At 38.1% G+C, this 23,020-nt stretch overlaps 1 long non-coding RNA gene across 14 annotated transcripts in view; it reads right to left on the bottom strand.

Moving 5' to 3' along the window:
- Positions 1-23,020, bottom strand: part of LOC120098847 (uncharacterized) — a 230,891-nt gene that overhangs the window by 150,914 nt on the left and 56,957 nt on the right. For 2 of the 14 annotated variants that reach the window (XR_015645305.1, XR_015645311.1), the window contains exon 8: positions 21,668-22,129. The exons of the other annotated variants lie outside the window; for them this stretch is intronic. This is a non-coding gene — a long non-coding RNA (uncharacterized LOC120098847). Of the gene's footprint in view, positions 1-21,667; positions 22,130-23,020 lie in introns of those variants that run through there. 14 annotated transcript variants of the gene reach the window in all.

The following is a 23,020-nucleotide window of genomic DNA, read 5'->3' as shown; positions in this document are numbered from 1 at the left end:
ACCAAAAGCAATCTACAGATTCAATGCAATCCCCATCAAAATACCAATCCAATTCTTCAAAGAGTTAGACAGAATAATTTGCAAATTCATCTGGAATAACAAAAAACCCAGGATAGCTAAAGCTATCCTCAACAATAAAAGGACTTCAGGGGGAATCACTATCCCTGAACTCAAGCAGTATTACAGAGCAATAGTGATAAAAACTGCATGGTATTGGTACAGAGACAGACAGATAGACCAATGGAATAGAATTGAAGACCCAGAAATGAACCCACACACCTATGGTCACTTGATTTTTGACAAAGGAGCCAAAACCATCCAATGGAAAAAAGATAGCATTTTCAGCAAATGGTGCTGGTTCAACTGGAGGGCAACATGTAGAAGAATGCAGATCGATCCATGCTTATCACCCTGTACAAAGCTTAAATCCAAGTGGATCAAGGACCTCCACATCAAACCAGACACACTCAAACTAATAGAAGAAAAACTAGGGAAGCATCTGGAACACATGGGCACTGGAAAAAATTTCCTGAACAAAACACCAATGGCTTATGCTCTAAGATCAAGAATTGACAAATGGGATCTCATAAAACTGCAAAGCTTCTGTAAGGCAAAGGACACTGTGGTTAGGACAAAACGGCAACCAACAGATTGGGAAAAGATCTTTACCAACCCTACAACAGATAGAGGCCTTATATCCAAAATATACAAAGAACTCAAGAAGTTAGACCGCAGGGAAACAAATAACCCTATTAAAAAATGGGGTTCAGAGCTAAACAAAGAATTCACAGCTGAGGAATACCGAATGGCTGAGAAACACCTAAAGAAATGTTCAACATCTTTAGTCATAAGGGAAATGCAAATCAAAACAACCCTGAGATTTCACCTCACACCAGTGCGATTGGCTAAGATCAAAAACTCAGGTGACAGCAGATGCTGCTGAGGTTGTGGAGAAAGAGGAACACTCCTCCATTGTTGGTGGGATTGCAGACTGGTAAAACCATTCTGGAAATCAGTCTGGAGGTTCCTCAGAAAATTGGACATTGAACTGCCTGAGGATCCAGCTATACCTCTCTTGGGCATATACCCAAAAGATGCCTCAACATATAAAAGAGACACGTGCTCCACTATGTTCATCGCAGCCTTATTTATAATAGCCAGAAACTGGAAAGAACCCAGATGCCCTTCAACAGAGGAATGGATACAGAAAATGTGGTACATCTACACAATGGAATACTACTCAGCTATCAAAAACAACGAGTTTATGAAATTCGTAGGCAAATGGTTGGAACTGGAAAATATCATCCTGAGTGAACTAACCCAATCACAGAAAGACATACATGGTATGCACTCATTGATAAGTGGCTATTAGCCCAAATGCTTGAATTACCCTAGATCCCTAGAACAAACGAAACTCAAGACGGATGATCAAAATGTGAATGCTTCACTCCTTCTTTAAATGAGGAAAAAGAATACCCTTGGCAGGGAAGGGAGAGGCAAAGATTAAAACAGAGACTGAAGGAACACCCATTCAGAGCCTGCCCCACATTTGGCCCATACATATACAGCCACCCAATTGGACTAGATGGATGAAGCAAAGAAGTGCAGACCGACAGGAGCCGGATGTAGATCGCTCCTGAGAGACACAGCCAGAATACAGCAAATACAGAGGCGAATGCCAGCAGCAAACCACTGAACTGAGAATAGGTCCCCTATTGAAGGAATCAGAGAAAGAACTGGAAGAGCTTGAAGGGGCTCGAGACCCCAAAAGTACAACAATGCCAAGCAACCAGAGCTTCCAGGGACTAAGCCACTACCTAAAGATTATACATGGACTGACCCTGGACTCTGACCCCATAGGTAGCAATGAATATCCTAGTAAGAGCACCAGTGGAAGGGGAAGCCCTGGGTCCTGCTAAGACTGAACCCCCAGTGAACTAGTCTATGGGGGGAGGGCGGCAATGGTGGGAGGTTTGGGAGGGGAACACCCATAAGGAAGGGGAGGGGGGAGGGGGATGTTTGCCCGGAAACCGGGAAAGGGAATAACACTCGAAATGTATATAAGAAATACTCAAGTTAATAAAAAATAAAAAAAAAATAAAAAAAAATAAAAAAAAATAATTAATATACCACTCTTAAAAAAAAATAAAAAAAATAAAAAAAAACTTATAAATCATAATTTCTCAAAGAGTTTTTGTATTTTAAACTGGGTATGATTAAGATTGTACAGCATTATTAGGCAAACACAGTATTCTTAAATTTGGAAAGTATGTTAAAGATTAACCACAGCAGTTATTCTTTTTAAATAATCAAAAAGAAAAATGTTTTTTAATTTATTCTTCTTCATACCTTATATCCTCACCACAGCTTCCCCCCTTCTTTATTCCCTGTCCCCACCCACAAAAGTTTCTAGCCTTATATTTATCAAGCTGTCGTATAAATTATAGTGAGCAAAACAATGTGAATTTGAAGGGATTGCTCTCCCGAAGCTGACTGAACATGAACTTGCTTTTTAGATGCTTCAGTGTGTAAGTACTCATTTCCATGAAAGGATGTCATGATGTTTAATAGTGCAGAAAGATGACAGATCGCACCACTTCCCTAGACATTAAACTCTCACAGAATAGGCGAGTCATCGGCTGCCTATTCGTATCATTTAATTTAAGTATTAAATCCTAAATTGGTGCTCTGCCTCATGAACATGTTGAACACCTCAAAGACGTGATATCAACATAAACAATGCAGACGTTCATCAGCTCTTTTACAGGATGAATTCTTTGGCTTCTGATATTAAAAGCATTGCCTTTTCCCCCCCAGTGACAATGCTTCCCTTGTCATTTTTCTCCACTTTGTTTTCCCCGTAGCATCCCCACCAGGGGACTGTAATGACAAACACTTATTTTTCTACTTCAGGAAATACAGGGAAGATGAAGGAAGTGCGCTCTTACTTTCAGAAACCTTGTGAGTGCCTGCTCTCCTATCTTCTCTGCTTACTTCTTTACAGGGCTAGTTAACACATAAAGGTGACCGTCTGGACCTTTGCTTAATTTTCCTGCTTCTTTATTAGTTTTCAAAGGTTTGGTATTTCTCAACTAAAATTAAGTGTTGAAACGTGACCTTCAGCTGTCAAATTCAAACACAAAGGAATTACTTCTTATTCCCTTTTCATGAAATATGATGTGAAAGCGGAGCCCTAGGACACCAAATAATTTTCAGCAAATGCTTCATGTAGTGTATATTAACAGTTGGATATCACATCCACATTCTGCCAACTTCTAGCTGCAGAGGTGGGGAAATGAAGAAGTGCTGAGATTATAGTAGCATACTCATCAGTGGGTTAGAGCTCCCGCATAGCTGGCCACTGGTCCTCACACTCGGGGTACAGCTGGTGGCAAGTCCCTGCAATCAAAGCCATCACTAACTCAGGGATTCTACAGTCATTTTAATCAAACTTTGGCACAGGTAGCTGAAATGTACTAAGTGAATACATTTTCCTGGTGACTGCCTCTGCATCCAGTGTTCCGCTTGAACTGATGCAGTATGATACGATGTAGAATCACTGGTGGAGAATCTCTGCGTTCTTAGCCTAGATTTGCTCTAACATTACTCTCATTCTTCAACCAGGATACAGCATTTTTAATTATTCATAAGGCATAGAGATAAGTAGGATGTACGGTATATCTAATATGCTATTTAATTAGACTCCATACAATTATAAAGAGTTGGAAAATATGAAATGTTATGTTTAAGCAATATGTGCAAGGGTCTATCTACTAAATTTTTAGAACTATTTTAGATACTTGTGAATATAGTTGAAAATATCTAACCATCAGATAAGGCTCTAATGAGAACTTATGTCCTTTCTTCCTTTTCATTTGCACTCTACTTCATACCAGAAAATATTTTGCTCTTTTAGCTTATTAGCCATTGTCCTAGTTTCTTTTCTGAGAAAGGCGACTTAGGGTAGAAAAGCTTTATTTTAGCCCACAATTACATGTTCGGTGGCCATTGCAAGGAAGTCAAGGCAGAAGGAACTTCGAACACCTAATCAGATCACACCACAGTCAAGAGCAGAGCAAAGGAGTGTGTGTATGCTTACGTGGCTTAGAACTCAAGCTCACTTTCTCTCCTCTTACGCATTCCACAGCTCCCTGAAGAGGGCATGGCAGGCAGGATCACATCAGTTGAGACAAGTCTCCACAGACATGACCATAGGCCAATGCAGAGTAGATAAGCTCTCATTGTGACATTCTTCCTATATGATTTTGGGTTGCAGAATGTGTCAAGATAAGAAAGCTAAGGATCACAGCCATGTATTCATGTTTTTTATACCATGACTTTCATATGTCTGCATTGTGACACAGTGATTTTATTATATCTTAGTCACTTCTAATTATGGAATATAAAGATATAATTCTTCTTCATATGCAAGTATTCTTTAATTCTGTTTATTTTTCAAACCAAGTAGTAATTCGGATTTTTTACAGCCTATTAATTTATTTCTCCCTCTCTAGAAAAATTTACAAAATACACCAAAAAGTAAAAGAGAAAAGTTCAATGAAACCACACCTCAGTTCCAGAATGAAAGGCTTGTATGAAATGTCAAGTCCTCCTGTGGTTATTAGTCATAAAATACCAAAAAGTCATACTGCAAATGTGACAGAAGATGATCCTACTCATGGGAGAAAGACATCAGCTAGTTCTCCATGTCTGGCTGTGAGGGAGGTAGCTAAGCCTCCTGGGAACTCCAGGAATTGATATTTAGATTAGATTTGTCCCATAGCATTATAGTCCTCACACTTTCTATTTCATTTTGCCTTAAATGAAAGTCTATTATTTCTACAAGCTAATGATGAACTCAATTCTATTTATGAATGGCAAAAAAGTGGAGTTGGATAACCAATATGCCATGCCATATTTAAGCCCTCATTAAAATGTCAAGCACTGGGAATGGTGACAGTACTGACATATTGATGAAAAGTACAGGTTTACTGGAGCTTAGAACAATTGAAAAAAAAGCATTTCTTCTCTCATTTGTTCTCTTGCTTTGCTTTTTGTTTTGATTTTTTTCAAATCATTGCAATTCACATTTCCACTGCTCTCTTGGTTTTGTTTGTCTAAAACCCCTAATAGTATTCATGCAACAATTATTTTTAGCTCCTTTTTAAATTAGCTTACAGAGTAACAGATTTCCATAGAAGCTTCCATTGAAACTTCATTTTGACTGACTCCCCTTCTACTCTATCATCTTCCTATCACCTGTTCATTGCTTCAATGAATGTTGGACACTTTTTGCCACCAGTACTCCCCTTTGATTTTGTTCTACTGCCTCTCACACTCCTCCCTTAAAGCTACCCTTTTTCTATCTCCATAGACCCACTTCTAGTACACTAGTCATTACCTATGTTCACCTCATCTGGGCACGTGTATTCAACAGTTAGAAGCTAGGAGATATATTTAAGAATAAATATACTCTACTTGTCTTCCTGAGCTCAGGTTACCTTACTTAACATAGGATTTTTCAATACCATCTATGTACCTGCAACTGTCATTTTTCTTTGCAGTTCAATACAATTCCATTGTATGTAGGCACCACAGTTTCATTATCTACTATATCTGTTGGTGGGCATCTTGACTGATTCCGTTCTATCCCTTGAACTAAGAAATGTGTTGAATATAATATTGAATTAAAAATCTCATAAAATCTAAAGGCAAAAGCAACTCCTGACTCTTACTTCTCTCTCTTGATAATATATGTAGTAATTAGTTATGATATAAGTGCTATTCAATACAGGACCAGGGAAGACTGGAAAAATAGCAAAGTCTGTAAAGCCATAATACCTAAGTCCATCCTCTTGAAAATGTGTGTAATAACAGTAACTTCATAATGATGCTGTCAAGTTATTTTAAAATAGTGCTTTGAATTCTCAACATTTCATTCTGCACAGAGAAGTACACACATGGGTCCTCATCTTCCTAGGTTATTAAAAGGTATGGGTTTTCAGGGGTCTGACTGGACAAGCAGGTTCCAGTGTGGCATTTATACAACAGACAGAATCATAAATAAAAGGAATTCCCTGATTCGTGTCTTGGTTGCCATACATTAGGCGTGAATGAGCTGAGTTCAACTCAATAATAGATCACTCTTCTGCCATGTGCAGAATCTATCTTTATCACAGAAACAAACACAAAGCCAATTTCTGATAATATATCTGTGAACTATTTTTAAAAACTTTTTCATTTATTATTATATTTTATTTTATTCATACTGACCCATGAGTCAAGAAGAATGGTGCTGTTATTTCTCAAGTTTGAATACTAATGCCAAGAATCTCTAAGACATTTAGAAAATCACAAAGCCCATACAAGAGGGGGAGCCCCAGTAACCCTTGGCTCCAATTTAGGTTACACTTCCCATGAGTTTGTCTTTGCATATGCAACACAGTAAAATTTAGCCTTTTTATGAAAAGGTCTTATAACATCTTTCTCCTGAGAAGCAAAGGCAGTAGCATAAATGTTTGATTCTGTTCCAGGGCCTAGAGTGACAGATTTACAGAAGAGAAGTTACAAAACATCGAGATTGTGCCATGGAATTGAGCCTAAGTCTAACAGTAGCTGCCCTGTGTAAGAAAGATGGCTGTTCTACAACACATCTGGAGAAGAAAGGTGACAGAGAAATGTTCTATTAAAAAAAACACTGTATTTTCTAAGGAAAGGAAATACTATTTTCCAACAGGAGAAAAAAAAAAGAACCTTTGGATGTGAATGTGGGAGAATAATGAACTTTAAATCAGGACATTTTAGGCTAAATTCTACCTTTGGCAGCAAGTAACTGTACAACATTGCTAAAATTTTTGAGAAAGTTGGACTGCAATCAAGTTCACGGAAAATGAGGTTAGTCCAGGCAATATTGAAGGTGATTTTTCAGCTGTGACCTCCTCTATAGCTGTAACTCTACTTTCTAAGGAAAAGTGTGAAATTGCTAAACACAGGACCGTCTCGGTTGAAGAACGGGGCCAGAAGATGAAGCTTCTCAAGTAATAAAGCTTTCCAATAATTGAGGACTGTTTCCTTTCATTTTTCATATTTTCTGTGTGCTCACTGATGCCCCTCACACTTACCTTGCACATATTTTGATATGACTTTTTTCTAATCATTCATCTTCTTTTTTTCTAACTGCTTTGAGAGTTTTGTACAATGTATTTTGGTCACATTCATCTTCTTCCCCAAATTTCTCACAGATAAAACTATCTTCCTGACCCAGCAAAAATTGTTTCCTTCTTTATTGTTGTTGTTGTGGTGGTGGTGGTGGTTATAAACTCATTAAGTCCAATGTCTTCTGTTCATATACCTTTAGATGTGTGGCCTTCTTCTCGAAAATGGTCCACCTACCATGGGCCACAGCTTTAAAGAAAACATTCTCAACCATTATCAATTACCAATACCCTCTCAGCAGATTTGTGCAAATTGCTTTTAGCAACAGAAGGAAACTAATACAAAACTATCTACTCCTCTTGGTAGTTTGACTCCCAATACGGTGGTGCTTTGTCTGGTACTTTGATGATGCATGTGTGTTTTGAAAATTTGAAAAAGCTCCAAACTCCAACATGTGTATGAGATAAACAAACAAAAGATTCATCCTTTCTACCTCAGTGTAGGCTGTATTGATCACCCTGATATTCTCAAATAATGACACTGTTTAGAATCAGCTGATGAGCAGTCCATACTTCCACTGCACTCAGCAGCAGATTGCACTGCTCAGCAACCACCCAGCCCCGCAGACCTGCCTGTGTCCCAGGAGGGCTGTTCTAACCAGGGACACAGGGGAACTTGTTCAAAATAGAAAAACAACTCTCCCTGCCTCTCTGGAGGCTTTCTTTAACCTGAGACACAAAGCTCCACCTGCCACCTGGGAGGCCTGCTCCACTAAGGGAAATCTAGGCCAACTAAAACCAGGCACAAAAAAATGGTGAAAGGCAAGCGCAGAATGTAAACACCAGAAACCAATGCAACAAGGCACCATCAAAACCCACCTCTCCTATTACAGCAAGCCCTGGATATCTCATGAAAATGATAGAGGCCTCTAAATAGGATAAAAATATTTAATTCCCTTGAAGAAATACATGAAAATACATTAAACAGATGAAACTCTAAAAGAGGAAACAAATAGATAAAGAAATACAGGAAAATACTATCAAAGACATGAAGATAATGAACAAAACAATTCAAACCCCAATAGCTGAAATAGAACAAAAAAAAAAAAAACAAATTCAGGCAACTCCAGAGATGGAAAACCTAGGAAAGAGAACAGGATTTATGGATACAAGTATTCCAACAGAATAAGAGACAAAAGAGAGAATCTCAGACATAAACGATACTAAGGAAGAAATTGTTAACAGTGGTCAAAGAAAATGTCAAGTGTAAAAAGTTCCTAACCCAAAACATCTGGGAAATTCAGGATACAATAAAAAGACCAAACCTAAGAATAATAGGAGAGGAAGAAGATTTGCTGTTCACCTTCTTCAACAAAACTATAGAAGAAAACTTCCCTAACCTGAAGAAAGAGAGGGTCATAAATGTACAAGAAGCCAATAAAACACCAAATAGATTGATCCAGAAAAAAAAAATCTTCCTGCCACATAATAGTCAAAACTCTAAATTTACAGAAGAAAGAAAGAATATTAAAAGCTGAAGGGAAAAGGGACAAATAACAAAAAGGGGAGACCTATCAGAATTATGCCTGACTTTTCAACAAAGACTCTAAAAGTCAGATGATACTGGACATATATTTTCAGACCCTATGAGACCACAGATGCCTACTATAGAATACTATAACCAGCAAAACTCTCAATCACCATAAATGGAGAAACCAAGATATTCCATGACAAACCAAATTTAAATAATATCTGCTAATCCAGTCTTACAAAGGATACTAGAAGAAAAATTCCAACACAAGGAGGGTAACTACACCCAAGAAAACACAAGAAATTAATCATCTCACAACAAACCCCCCAAAAAAGTATCACACATAGTCCACCTTCAAAAACAAAAATAAAAAGTAACAATCATTGGTCATGAATATTCCTCAACATCAACGGACTCACTTTACAAATAAAATGGCAAAGACTAAGAGATGGTATACATGAACATAATCCATCATCCTTCTACATACAAGAAACACAGCAACAAAAGTAGACACTAACTCAGAGTAAAGGACTACAAAGAGGATTTCCAGGCAAATAGTCCAAAAGAGCAGGCTGGAGTAGCCATGCTAATATCTAATAAAATAGACTTTGACCCAAAAGTAATCAAAAGAGATGGGAAAGGACACTTCATACTCATCTAAGTAAATTTCCACCACGATGAAGTCCAAACATCCATGTCCCAAATGCAAGAGGATTCATATTAACAAAAGAAACTATATTAAAGCTCAAAATACACATTGAAACTCATAAAATAATAGCGAGACTGCAACACCCCACTCTTACAAATGGGCAAGTGATAGACGAAACAGACTAAACTCAAATTAACAAAAGTTCAAAAACAAGTGGATTTAACAAATACCTACAGAACATTTCACCCCAAACAAAAGAATATACGTGCTTCTCAGCAACTCACAGAAACTTCTCCAAAATGGACCAAAAACAAAAATCACAGATACAGAAGATTGAAACTACCCCTTGCATTCTAGCAGATCACCAGAGAGTAAGGCTGAACTTCAACAGAAAGCCCATTTATTCATGGACACTGAACAACTTTCCACTCAATGATAACTTGGTCAGGGAAGAGATAAAGAAATTAAAGATTTTCCAGAATTGAAGGAAAATGAAGGTAAAACATATTTAAACTTATGGGACACAATGAAACCAGTGTAAAGAGGAAAATTTATAACATTAAGTGACTTCAGAAAGAAATTAGAGAGCTCTCATATTAGCAACTTTACATCATGCCTCAAAACTCTAGAACAAAACAAAGCAAAGAGACCCAAGAGGGGACAGGAAATAATAAAACTCAGAGTTGAAATCAACCAATTTGAAACTAAGCGAACAAGACAACGAATCAACAAAACCAACTGCTGGTGCTTTGAGAAAATCAACAAGATAGACAACCCTTAGCGAAACTAATTAAAGACACAGAGACAGTATCCAGAAAGCAAAGCAGAGGCCTAACAGCAAAAACTTAGGAAATTCAAAAAATCAGCAAGTCATACTTTGAAAGCCCATACTCAACAAAATTGGAAAATATACAGGAAATAGATGACTTTCTAGAGAGATATCATGTACCAAAGTTACAATGAAAATCAGGTAAACAGTCCCATAACCCCTAAGGAAATATAAGCAGTATTAAAAATTAAAAAAATAAAATAAAATCCCGGAACTTGGATGGTTTTAGTGTAGAATTCTACCAGACTTTCGAAGAGGACCTAATAACCTTAACCATTCCACAGAATAGAAACAGAAGGAACATTACTTAATGCATTCTATGAGGCCACAGTTACCCAGATACTTAAACCATAAGAATGAACAAAGAGAATTTCAGACCAGTTTCGTGTATGAACATCTAAGCAAAAATACTGAAATTCTTGCAAACCAAATCAAAGAACACATCAAGACCATCATTCACCACGATCAAGCAGGCTTAATCACTGTTCTATGTATGAAATTCCATCAACATAATGCACTACGTAAACAAACTCAAAAAAGTCACACGATCGTCTTAGTAAATGCTGAGAAAGCCGTAGACAAAATACAACACACCTTCTGGTTAAAAGGCTTTGAGAAATTATGAATTCAAGGCACATACCTTAACATAATAAAAGCAATACACAGCAAGTCAACATTAAATTAAATCAAAAACTCGAAGCAATCTTCCTAAATCTGGGACGAGACTGCCCACTTGTTCCCTATGTATTTAATATAGCACTTTGAGTTCTAGCTAGAGCAATAAGACACAAAAAGGAGATCAAGGAAATGCAAATTGAAAAGGAGAAGTCAAGGTGTTGTGTGTAATAATTACAAAATCAATCCACGCTATCGCTTCTCTCTGTACCCAGAGGCCTCCCCACACCCATGGTTAACCCCATGTGGCTTCTGCCCAACTTCTTCCTGTTATTTTGCATTCCGAGTTATCCCACAACTGGCTGCTGCAGAACTCACTCAACAATCCCAAATTTTCACAGCTATCTGGGGGCACACTCTCACCAGCCTTCACTCTGCTTGCTACCTTTCCCCTGAAGCTCAGTACTCATGCAATCTTCCCATTCTAAAGCCTGATCAAATTCAGCCTTGGCTATGTTCTCATTTATATAAACGATCCATAGTCTAAGAAAGAAATTAGAGGGACATCCTCCCCCCTTCACAATATCCACAAATGATATAAATATCTTGGTGTAACTCCAAGCAAGCATGTGAAAGACCTGTTTGACAAGAAGTTTGCTACCCTGAAGAAACAAATCGAAGAAGTCGCAGAGGATGAAAAGATCTCCCATGCTCATGGATTAGCAAGGAAATGACAATCTTGCCAAAAGTGGTCTACAGATTCAATGCAATGTCCATTAAAATTTCAACAGAATCTTTTTACAGGCCTTGAAAAAGCTATTGTCAACTTCATACAGAAAACCCCAAAACCCAGGATAACCAAAACAATCCTGAATAAAAATCCTTCTGGAGGAATCACCATCCTTGACCTTAAGCTCTTCTACACAGAAATAGTGATAAAAAACTTCATGGTGTTAATACAGAGATTGACAGGTTAATCAATGGAATAGAATCAGTACCCAGAAAAAAAACCCACATACATACAGACACTCGAGTTTTTGACAAAGAAACCAAAACCATACACTGGAATAAAGAACACATCTTTACCAAATAATGCTGGTGATCTACATATAGAAGAATGCAAATTGATCTATATGTCTCACCCTCCACAAAGCTCAAATCCAAATGGATCAAGGACTTCAACATTAAAACCAGGTACACTGATTCTAATAGAAACTAGAGAAAGTGGGAATTTGCTTTGAACCCATTGGCCCAGGAGAAAATTTCCTAAATAAAGCACCAACGGTTCAGGGTCTAATATCAACAATTGATAAGTGGGACCTCATGAAACTGAAAAGCTTCTGTAAGGCAAAGGACACTGTCAACTGGATAAAATGGCAGCCTACAGATTAGGAAAATATCTTTGATAACCTTATATCTAATAGTGGGCTAATATCCAAAATATATAAAGAATTCAATAAGTTATAGTCCAAAAAAATCCCAATTTTAAAAATGGGGTACAAAGTTAAACAGAAATTTCTCAATAGAGGAATCTTGAATGGCCAACAAGCGCTTAAATGAATAACATCATCAGTCATCAGAGCAATGCAAATCACCTTGCACCAATCAGAGTGGCTAGGATCAAAAACTCAAGTGACAGCAGGTGCTGGAGAGGATGTGTAGAAATGGGAACACTCCTTCATTCCCGGTGGGCTCACAAATTCATACAATGACTCTGGAAATCAATCTGGGGGTTTCTCAAAACATACGGAAATAGTTCTATTTGAAGTCCCAGCTATACAACTCCTGGGCATGAACCTAAAAGATGCTCTGCCACGCCACAAATACATGGTATCCATTATGTTCAGAGCAGCTCTTTCCAAAATAGCCAAAAACTGGAACCAGTTCAGATGTCTCTCAACAGAAGAATGGATACATGTAGGGCTCTGGCGCCTGGAGGGCTCATCAGGGCAATCTCTGGCCATGAAGAGCTAGGTGTGTGGGCTCAGGTGAGGGGAGAGAGAACTCTCCTCAGGGAGAGGGGATTGCTTCAGCGGCCCCCAGCTGCAGGCCCTGCCCCAACCTCCATTTCTGCTGCCTGCAGCTTGGGTTGCTCACCCTGCTGAGCCAGCAGGAAACTGACTAGCCAGTGAGGGCTGCAGGGGAGTGATTTCAGGGATAACAGATCTTTTCCCCAAGCCGTGGTGTTACAGCTCTTAAGACAGAAGTTTTCAGACAATGGAATAATATCTGCGCACTTTTAATTCTGAACAGGACAGTTAAATAGTTTTTTGGATGGATCAAACCTCATCTACATATTCTGGGTCATGGTCCTGTTTTTATGACTGATCTGTCTTGAGCCTACATGACCTGTGGTCATGCCTTCACCTGTAGAGGAGGGCCTTGGGGCATTGCTCTATGTGACTGGTCTGTCTCTAACCTTTCTATAGGGGTTTGTGGGGGGGCTGCAACTAGTAATACCCTGATCTGGAAGGCCTACTGTCCCTTTTAGGGTCCCCCCCCGCCAGGGATTCGATCTGTCTCAACCAGGAATCAGGGTACCTGTCACTTCCTGCCCCCCCCACAGATACAGAAAATGTGTTTCATTAACCAATGGATTACTATACGGCTATTAAAAACACAGCCATCCTGAATTTTGCGGGCAATGCAATGGAACTAGAAAATACCATCCGAGTGAGGTAACATATACCTAAAAGGACATGCCTGGTATGTACTCGCTTAAAGCTGTATATGAGCCAAAAAGTACAGAAAATCCATGATATGCCCCACAGATTCAAAGAAATTAAACAAATTAATATTTAAATCCCACCTAGAAGGGGGAACAAAACAGTCATGGAGGGCAGAGGAAGGGAGAAGGGAACGAGAAGGAAATAGGGGGCTGAATCAGGTATGGGGAGAGACAAGGGAATAGACCCACAGGACCATGAGAATTAATGAAAATATGAAGAGGATGGGGTCAGGGGATCTCTAAGTAGTTACAGAGACCTGGGATAGAGGAGGCTCCCAGGATTCAATGTGGGTGTCCTTAGACAAAATGCTTAACAGTGGGTTCTGTATGGGTCCTGAAGAGACCAACTCCGGTAATCAGAAAGGACCCCCAGTGGAAAGATGGGAACTCCAACCCACCTACACAACTTTCGACCCAAAATTGCTCCTGTCTAAAAGAAATGCAGGAATAAAAACGGAGCAAACACTGAAGGAAGGGCTGATCAGTGACTGACCCAACTTGAGATCCATTCCATGGGCTGACATCAGCTCCTGACACTACGTCTAATACTAAGTTGTGCTGGCAGACATGAGCCTAACATGGTTGTCCTCTGAGAGGCTCTACCCAGTAGCTGACTGGAAGAGATGCAGATACCCACTACCAAGCATGGAGTGAGGTCTAGGATGCCTATGTAAGAGCTAGTGCAAGGATTAAAGGAACTGAAAGGGTGGCAACCCCACAGGGAGACCAACAGTGTCAGCTAACCCGAGAGTTCCCAGAGATTGAACCACCAACCAAAGAGCTTAGAAGGGCTGCTCCAAGACCCCAACACATAGGATAGGATGCTCCTAATTCTGGGTAGACTTGATTCTCCAGGATAGTAGGATACTCAGGGTGGTACCCTCTCAGAAGTGAAGGGGACTAGGGAACAGGCAAACTCTGCAATGGTGTACCAGGAGGCAGGCAGCACTTGGGATGTAAATAAATAAAATAACTAATTAATAAAAATTGCGTGATATTGATTTTTGACAAAGGAGCCAAAACCATCCAATGGAAAAAAGATAGCATTTTCAGCAAATGGTGCTGGTTCAACTGGAGGTCAACATGTAGAAGAATGCAGATTGATCCATGCTTATCACCCTGTACAAAGCTTAAGTCCAAGTGGATCAAGGACCTCCACATGAAACCTGATACACTCAAACTAATAGAAGAAAAACTAGGGAAGCATCTGGAACACATGGGCACTGGAAAAAATTTCCTGAACAAAACACCAATGGCTTATGCTCTAAGATCAAGAATCGACAAATGGGATCTCATAAAACTGCAAAGCTTCTGTAAGGCAAAGGACACTGTGGTTAGGACAAATCGGCAACCAACAGATTGAGAAAAGATTTTTACCAATCCTACAACAGATAGAGGCCTTATATCCAAAATATACAAAGAACTCAAGAAGTTAGACCGCAGGGAGACAAATAACCCTATTAAAAAATGGGGTTCAGAGCTAAACAAACAATTCACAGCTGAGGAATGCCGAATGGCTGAGAAACACCTAAAGAAATGTTCAACATCTTTAGTCATAAGGGAAATGCAAATCAAAACAACCCTGAGATTTCACCTCACACCAGTGAGAATGGCTAAGATCAAAAACTCAGGTGACAGCAGATGCTGGCGAGGATGTGGAGAAAGAGGAACACTCCTCCATTGTTGGTGGGATTGCAGACTGGTAAAACCATTCTGGAAATCAGTCTGGAGGTTCCTCAGAAAATTGGACATTGAACTGCCTGAGGATCCAGCTATACCTCTCTTGGGCATATACCCAAAAGATGCCCCAACATATAAAAGAGACACGTGCTCCACTACGTTCATCGCAGCCTTATTTATAATAGCCAGAAGCTGGAAAGAACCCAGATGCCCTTCAACAGAGGAATGGATACAGAAAATGTGGTACATCTACACAATGGAATATTACTCAGCTATCAAAAACAACGAGTTTATGAAATTCATAGGCAAATGGTTGGAACTGGAAAATATCATCCTGAGTGAGCTAACCCAATCACAGAAAGACATACATGGTATGCACTCACTGATAAGTGGCTATTAGCCCAAATGCTTGAATTACCCTAGATCCCTAGAACAAACGAAACTCAAGACGGATGATCAAAATGTGAATGCTTCACTCCTTCTCTAAAAGGGGAACAAGAATACCCTTGGCAGGGAATAGAGAGGCAAAGATTAAAACAGAGACAGAAGGAACACCCATTCAGAGCCTGCTCCACATGTGGCCCATACATATACAGCCACCCAATTAGACAAGATGGATGAAGCAAAGAAGTGCAGACCGACAGGAGCCGGATGTAGATCGCTCCTGAGAGACACAGCCAGAATACAGCAAATACAGAGGCGAATGCCAGCAGCAAACCACTGAACTGAGAATAGGACCCCCGTTGAAGGAATCAGAGAAAGAACTGGAAGAGCTTGAAGGGGCTTGAGACCCCATATGTACAACAATGCCAAGCAACCAGAGCTTCCAGGGACTAAGCCACTACCTAAAGTCTATACATGGACTGACCCTGGACTCTGACCTCATAGGTAGCAATGAATATCCTAGTAAGAGCACCAGTGGAAGGGGAATCCCTGGGTCCTGCTAAGACTGAACCCCCAGTGAACTGGACTGTTGGGGGGAGGGCGGCAATGGGGGAGGGTTGGGAGGGGAACACCCATAAGGAAGGGGAGGGGGGAGGGGGATGTTTGCCCGGAAACCAAAGAATTATTATTAAGTATTAAATAAATTAAAAAAATTGCATGATAATATTGTATGACTGTGATGCAGAACTGTTTATGTGGAAGGGTCAGTAGTACATAGGCAGAAAGACTTTTTATCTCAGAGCTTGCATGTACTCTTGGATGGGATAAATGGAACTAACAGAAGAATATCATTGTGTTCTGTTTGAGGGTTCATAAATGCAATTATGAGTGTGGATAACTTTAATACTGTTTGAATAAAAATGAGAAAGTTTGGACATTTTTTTAACCTAGGGATTAGATTTTATGATAAGATTGTTTTCCCAAATATAATAGATAGATAGATGATAGATAGATAGATAGATAGATAGATAGATAGGGTATACACACATACATACATACATACATACATACATACATACATACATACATACATACAAACATAGATGTTGCAAAAATAACCTATGAATTGAATATGATGTAGCCTCAGGGTAAGAGTGATGAGTAAAGAAGCATGCCATGGGAGAAAACATTGAAAAATGATGTTTTCTATTGTCTGAGAGGTGTCAGTTTTCTATGTCACCATGACCATCAGCTTGGAATTGCAGGTGCAATCTGAGGAGTATGGGGTATGTGAGCATGAGCTGAGATTTGCAGATAACATCACGGATATTCTTCAGAAGAATTAGATCTACAAGGTGACAGGGAGACTGGCAAAAACAGAAGTAACAGATTTACATAGAGCCAAGATGCTAAGGCCCTCTTGCGGAATAGACTGAATCATTTAAAATAGTGATGAGACTTTGAAAGGAGAAAGAGAGAACTAAGAGGGTGGTTGTTGGAGACTCATGAACCTCCGAGTGAGTAGGTAAGGGGGCTCACCGAAGATAACAACAGTCTTCAGAGCACGAAGGAATGAAAGTCTAGACAGCAGCAGAGAAGAGCTGAGAGATTACAAACTCACAGCAGAGAGTGGGTAGGGGTGAGGTGGGAATCAAAGAACTGCAGAAAAATTAGATTCATTTAAACATTTGATTGGATGAAAAATTACATGCAAATTAAGTAGGTTGCATCATCATATAACCCAGTATAGCTCTTAGTCATCTGAGATATTTTGGTTCAGGGTGTATTTTGGATTGTGTGATTATTCAAGACACAAAAATGATCGCTCTTTGAAAACCTCATCCTCCCAAGACTTCTTATAAGCGAAAATTTCTTTTGCAAGAGTCTGAACTAATCTTGTTGCTTTTAGCTTCATGAAAGTTCAGTTTTTAAAAGGTACCCACTCTTTATTACATAAGAATAATCAGCAGTGCCTTGGCCTTAATCTCACTGGAAACAACAGTTTGATTTTCACTTCAGCTTATTTTCTTTGAAAATAAAAATACAGAATGAATGAATGAATGAATGAATGAATGAATGAAAGAAATACAGAAAAAATGCATTTAAGACAGATGCTTACTTTGTTATAACTGTGGCATTAGTGTGGAGATTAATGAATGTAATATAATGATAGGAGTGAAACTCAATCTAAAGTTGTAGTATATAGCTGTGTGTGCTTGTACATGTGTATGCATGTTTGTGTACATGTGAGCATTTGTGTACGTTAATATGCATGTGTGTATATTTTGTGTGTGTGTATTTACTTATATCTTCTTGATAAAAACATCATTTCCAAACATTATCATTTAATATTTGTCCAAAGTGTAGGTGTAGAGTGGAATAGAGATAAAATTTTATACTATAAATCCATCCAATTGTACCCAAATTGTGTGGACCTGTTTTTTTAAAACCCTGGTATTCTAAAATCAAGAAAAATATGTGTGTTCTAATATTCAGTTTCCTCAAAATACAACTGTAAAATATTCTAGACAAAAAAATGTTTAAAATTGTGAACAAAAAGCTATTTGAAAAGAGCATCGATGATTATATATTAACCTCCAGATAACATTTACTGAGCAATGAACCCAAGCAGAAGAAAAGGTTACAGCTCATTCTGTGAGGTGCTCCATTAGAGGTAAAGTTCTTTATTGGCAGCGTTTCAGGGGTCTCACTATCCAGGAATGGAAATCACTTACAAAGCTAGCTATGTGGTTCTTACAGACCCTTTAAAATGCCTTGAATCCCTGCTTTGAGCCATATTTTGTTTCTACGTACATGTACTTCTAATGAGCCATGTGGTGGCTTATTTTGATAGGATTTATCAACTCTATCATGGTAACTTTCACTAGAACACAATGACACGTATATATAACACATCAGTCTGCCCATTAACTTTCCTTACCTTCACTTTTCCCATACTTAATGCCCTGGTTCTTTCCTAATAGCCCCCTAACATTTCTATGTCTTCTTCCAGCCTTGTTTTCATGTATAGGTAAAAACAGACACTTGCATTTCTGTGTTTGGCTTGCTTTGTTCAAACATGAATGATCTCCAGTTCCATACATTTCTTGAAAAATGACCTGACACTATTTTTCTTCTGCTGTATTTATATAACCACATTTTTAAAATCCATTTGTTAGCAAGTGAGCAACTGGGCAGAGTCTGTAAATTGATGGTCTTCAATGGTTCCATCATGAACATGGATGGATTATAATTACAGTATTGATAATATGATAGTGAACATGGGTGTGCATGTTTCCCCACTATAAGCAGTCTTTGATTTTTTTTTCAAAAAAAAATGCACAAGGCGAGTGTAGCTCGATCATGCAAAGCAGGGATTGCTCTTCCAGAAGAACAGAGTTCAATTCCCAATACCTACAGGGCAGCCGACATTCATCAGTAACTCCAGTACCAGAGCATCTCACGATCTCTTTTGTCCCTTTGGACACTAAGAACATCTCATTATACATCTCATTGTACATGTAACACCTATACTCACACATAGCATAAAACTGATTTTTTTAAAATTATACAGTATTAATATTGAGACTCAACATTTAGGCATTTTATAAAACTTGAAAGTATGCAATTAGCTTATTTTAGGGATGCTGTAAAAAGAATATTCAACGAACCAAAGTTTATTGATTGCTCTTCAACAGAATTCTAGATATTTTTCATAAGGTCTTCAGTGTTTTCAGCTTGTAAAGTCCTGGGTTTTTAATTCCATTCACTGTGCAGTAACTACACAGGTGTGATATTAATGTAAGACATTAATAATACAAATAGCTCATCCATAGGCATCGAAATACATTTGGTGCTACTAGAGAAAAATCAATTTCTGCCCTGTGAAAAACAGGATTCCATACATTTTTACTTCCTTGTAGAAGATAAATCCATTCCCCAAATCCCTCTCAACATTCCTGGTTGTCCTTATGTTTCTCTCCTCCACACAATATTTCCATCCAAATGTAACATCTAATCCACAGTAATTTCAGTTAAATATTACCTTTAATGTATTATTCATTCCTTGAAATATAAAATAAACATTCTACTACTGAAATATGAAGTGTATTTAATATTATTTATAAATTTTTATATAGAGTATATATATGTATATGTGCATTGAGTGGGTAAAGAAAGAAGAAAGGTTTTTAATCTAATAAGTTTTATGAAAAAACAATAAATATTTGTTAGGTTTTCTACAAGAGTGTGTATGGACCAGCCCCAAGTCATATGGGTGTGTAATCAAGAACCAACACCATAGGAAGGTCATATATGTTAAAAGTTCATCTTTTTTACAACCATTAATGGAATCAATTTCACAATGTTTCATCCAAATGGTTATTTTTACTACAGTCAATGAATGGAAAGATCATTAAAAACATCTTGTTTAACTGGAAATTTAATATTTACTAAATATTCTTGTCTAATTGCAGTATATTTTCTTCTTAAAGTCATAATACAAATTTTAATGATAAATGGTTTTGTAAATCAATTCCTCCTTTCAAATTTTGAAAGTAGTTCAATGAAAACTATGAAATATTAAAAAAATTAATCAGAGCTAGGGGGATGACTCAATCACTAAAGGGTTTGCACTTGCATTTGGATAGCTACTACTCCCATGAAACGCTAGGCACAGCGTGCATATCTGCAACCCCAAAATGAGAGATACTGAGGCAGAAGAAGCCCCAAGGGCATAATTGGAAGCCTTGACAAACAAGTAAGTCCTAAGTTTAGTAAGATAGCCTGTCTCAAAAAGTAAAGAAGAGACTTATTCAGGAAAACATCCAGCCTGGATCTCAGGCTTCCATACATAAGTGCCACAAACTTGGACAAACATTTATCCAGGCAAACACACAAAAGGCTATGAAGGATAAAAGACGATAGCTGTGTTTGAAATATTGAATGCTTGCTGGATTTCATTTTAAAGTGCTAGCGTCACATACAGAATACCTAATGAATATAAACGACCTTCGTTTCAAATTAAGTTGGACCATTATGATAGGCTGACACATAGTTTTATCTGTGGGTCAACACATACAATGACTTTCATATTTATTATTTCATTTGATCGAGAGTCATGGGAAATGTTCTTACCAAAGAACATTCACAAGATTCATTGAGATTTGTTTTAAACTGAAACATATATTGAAGACAAAGCGTTTCGTGAGATAGGAAAGAGGCGATGAAATTTTTTCTAGGATGTGTATATTTTAAGGGTGCCTTTCAAGTGAGAAATATAAAGTAAATGTGAAACAAACACATATACGAATTGTAGTTCACGCCCTGAAAAGAAAAACTCTTCCAGGGCATGATTAGCTTCTGCATAATCAGGTGGTGATGTGTAGACAAGGGCTTGGGTGAGAACTATTTTATTTGAATACTGCCTTCACCAAAGCAAGGTTTTTACCTTGATTGTAAGTGCATAGCTACTTGTTACTTTGTGCATCACCAAATGTCGTTCCCCTGCTAAGTAGGATAAGATTAGCTGCCGAGACTGAGTTAAGATTAGAGACCATTTGTTAGACATTCTACGACCTCCATGTAAACTGGAGTGACTCTTCAAAACAGCATAGCCTCCCATCAAATATTCAAGGATAAGCCAATTAAATGGTGAACTATGCCCAACTTACTGCTAGTATATGCCTCAGAGGGAAAAATATTTGCTGTCAGGTCTGCCCACCTGCGCTTGATTTCTGTGAGGTACGTGGTAGAAAGAGAAAGGCAATTCTCAGAAGTTGTCCTCTGACCTCCAAATTTTCATCACATGTGCTCAGACATATAAATAAAAAGAATTGAATTGTAAAAAGCAAAGGGAGTGACGATGAAAAGTAGAGTTTGACCCTTCCGCAATTGTACATTGCTAGTGTATTTCAAAATCAACTTGTTTTAGGTGAACACTGCATGGGAGAATAAATACATTAGCAAAACCTCAATGCAGATTCATAGTATCAAGACCGAAGTATGAGTGCATCCAAATTTGGAAAGAAATATGACGTCGACTTTTTGGTTTCCTAATAGAAGTTAGCTGGAGTAACTTTAACATGGCAATAGAAGATAAAGGCATAAATATTTAATCTTTGTATGCTCATGCGTAATTAATCAAAGGTTGATAAGGAGTCATTACATTATTTAAGAATGATTCTCACAGTGCAGGTAGTGCCCATACCCAGCCTCTAATATAAATTATGCCATTAAATACAGTTTTCCCAACTGCATCTGCATCTGTCACAAAACATGTTTTCATTAGAATGGTGCAGAAGCATGTTCCAAAAGTCCAGGATCGTCTGAGGCCATTTGTATAAACTAGTTTGCATCAGCAACACAACGAAGAATAAGCCACAAAAATGTTCTGGGTACATTAATCTAGTAAAATTCAAACCATTCTGTACTGTAAGGATTCTAAAATAATCTGGTTTTACCATGTACACTGTAAGGCAATGCATTAAGGAACTTCTAATATGGTCACCAAACCTTGACAATTAGGCACCATGGAAAATACACTTGATTCAAAGTAGACCTAAAAGAATAAAATATTAAAACTATGATTAAGACCTGCTTGAAGTATGATGAGGTGTCTTGAGAGCAATATGTCTTAATGGGTAAGTGAACAGTTTCCAGCTGGCACATGTCCCACCCAGTTGAAATCTATTACCGTCATTTATTTTTGGCTTAAATCCACTTGAATCACAAAAGTTTGTGGACAAATCCTTTAATAACAATAATATAAATAGAAATATATTCACAAATTATAAAATGCTAACTTCAGGACACTAAGATGATATAACAAAGAAAACAGAGGGCTACCGTGGAAGCTATTCATTCAAATGGACATTTTCTTTCAAATGGTTTAGTACTGCAATTCCTCATTCTAAAACATCAGACATTTGTATCATTTAATATGTTTCAATATTCTTCACTCGCATACAAGACTGGTAAGAAAGTCACATATTCATTAGTTTCTAAGATATTTTTAAATTAATAATATCCCTGATACAGACTTAACTAATCAAGGTTGGTTTTTACAGTAAGGAAGGAGTTTTTCGAAGGAATTTATCATTTTAGTAAAATAGGACTGCTTTGGGAGTTTTTTGAAAAGCTGGAATTAAAGCAAAAGCTGTTTTGCAGTTGTTCACAGACCTTGATCTGCTGCCCTGCCCTGAAGCAGCCATTGTGAAGCTTTAGCCTTGGGTTTTATATCCACCATAAAGGCATTGTCCGGGACAAACAAAAGTAGCCGGAGAGGACTTTCAGTAAGACGACTCAGCCATAACACTTTTTCATGACGCCTACCATTATGTAGACTCTCTGTCAGTGCTGGAGGCTGGCACTGTCCACTTGTCTTAAGTGGTAAAAGGATAAAATGCACAGTCCTTTTCATTTTCATTTCAAACACTTAAATTATTAGATG

The sequence above is a fragment of the Rattus norvegicus genome, chromosome 20, assembly GCF_021556685.1.
Source record: "Rattus norvegicus strain SHRSP/BbbUtx chromosome 20, alternate assembly SHRSP_T2T, whole genome shotgun sequence".
NCBI lineage: Eukaryota > Metazoa > Chordata > Mammalia > Rodentia > Muridae > Rattus > Rattus norvegicus.
This window is presented reverse-complemented; position numbering and strand designations above follow the sequence as displayed.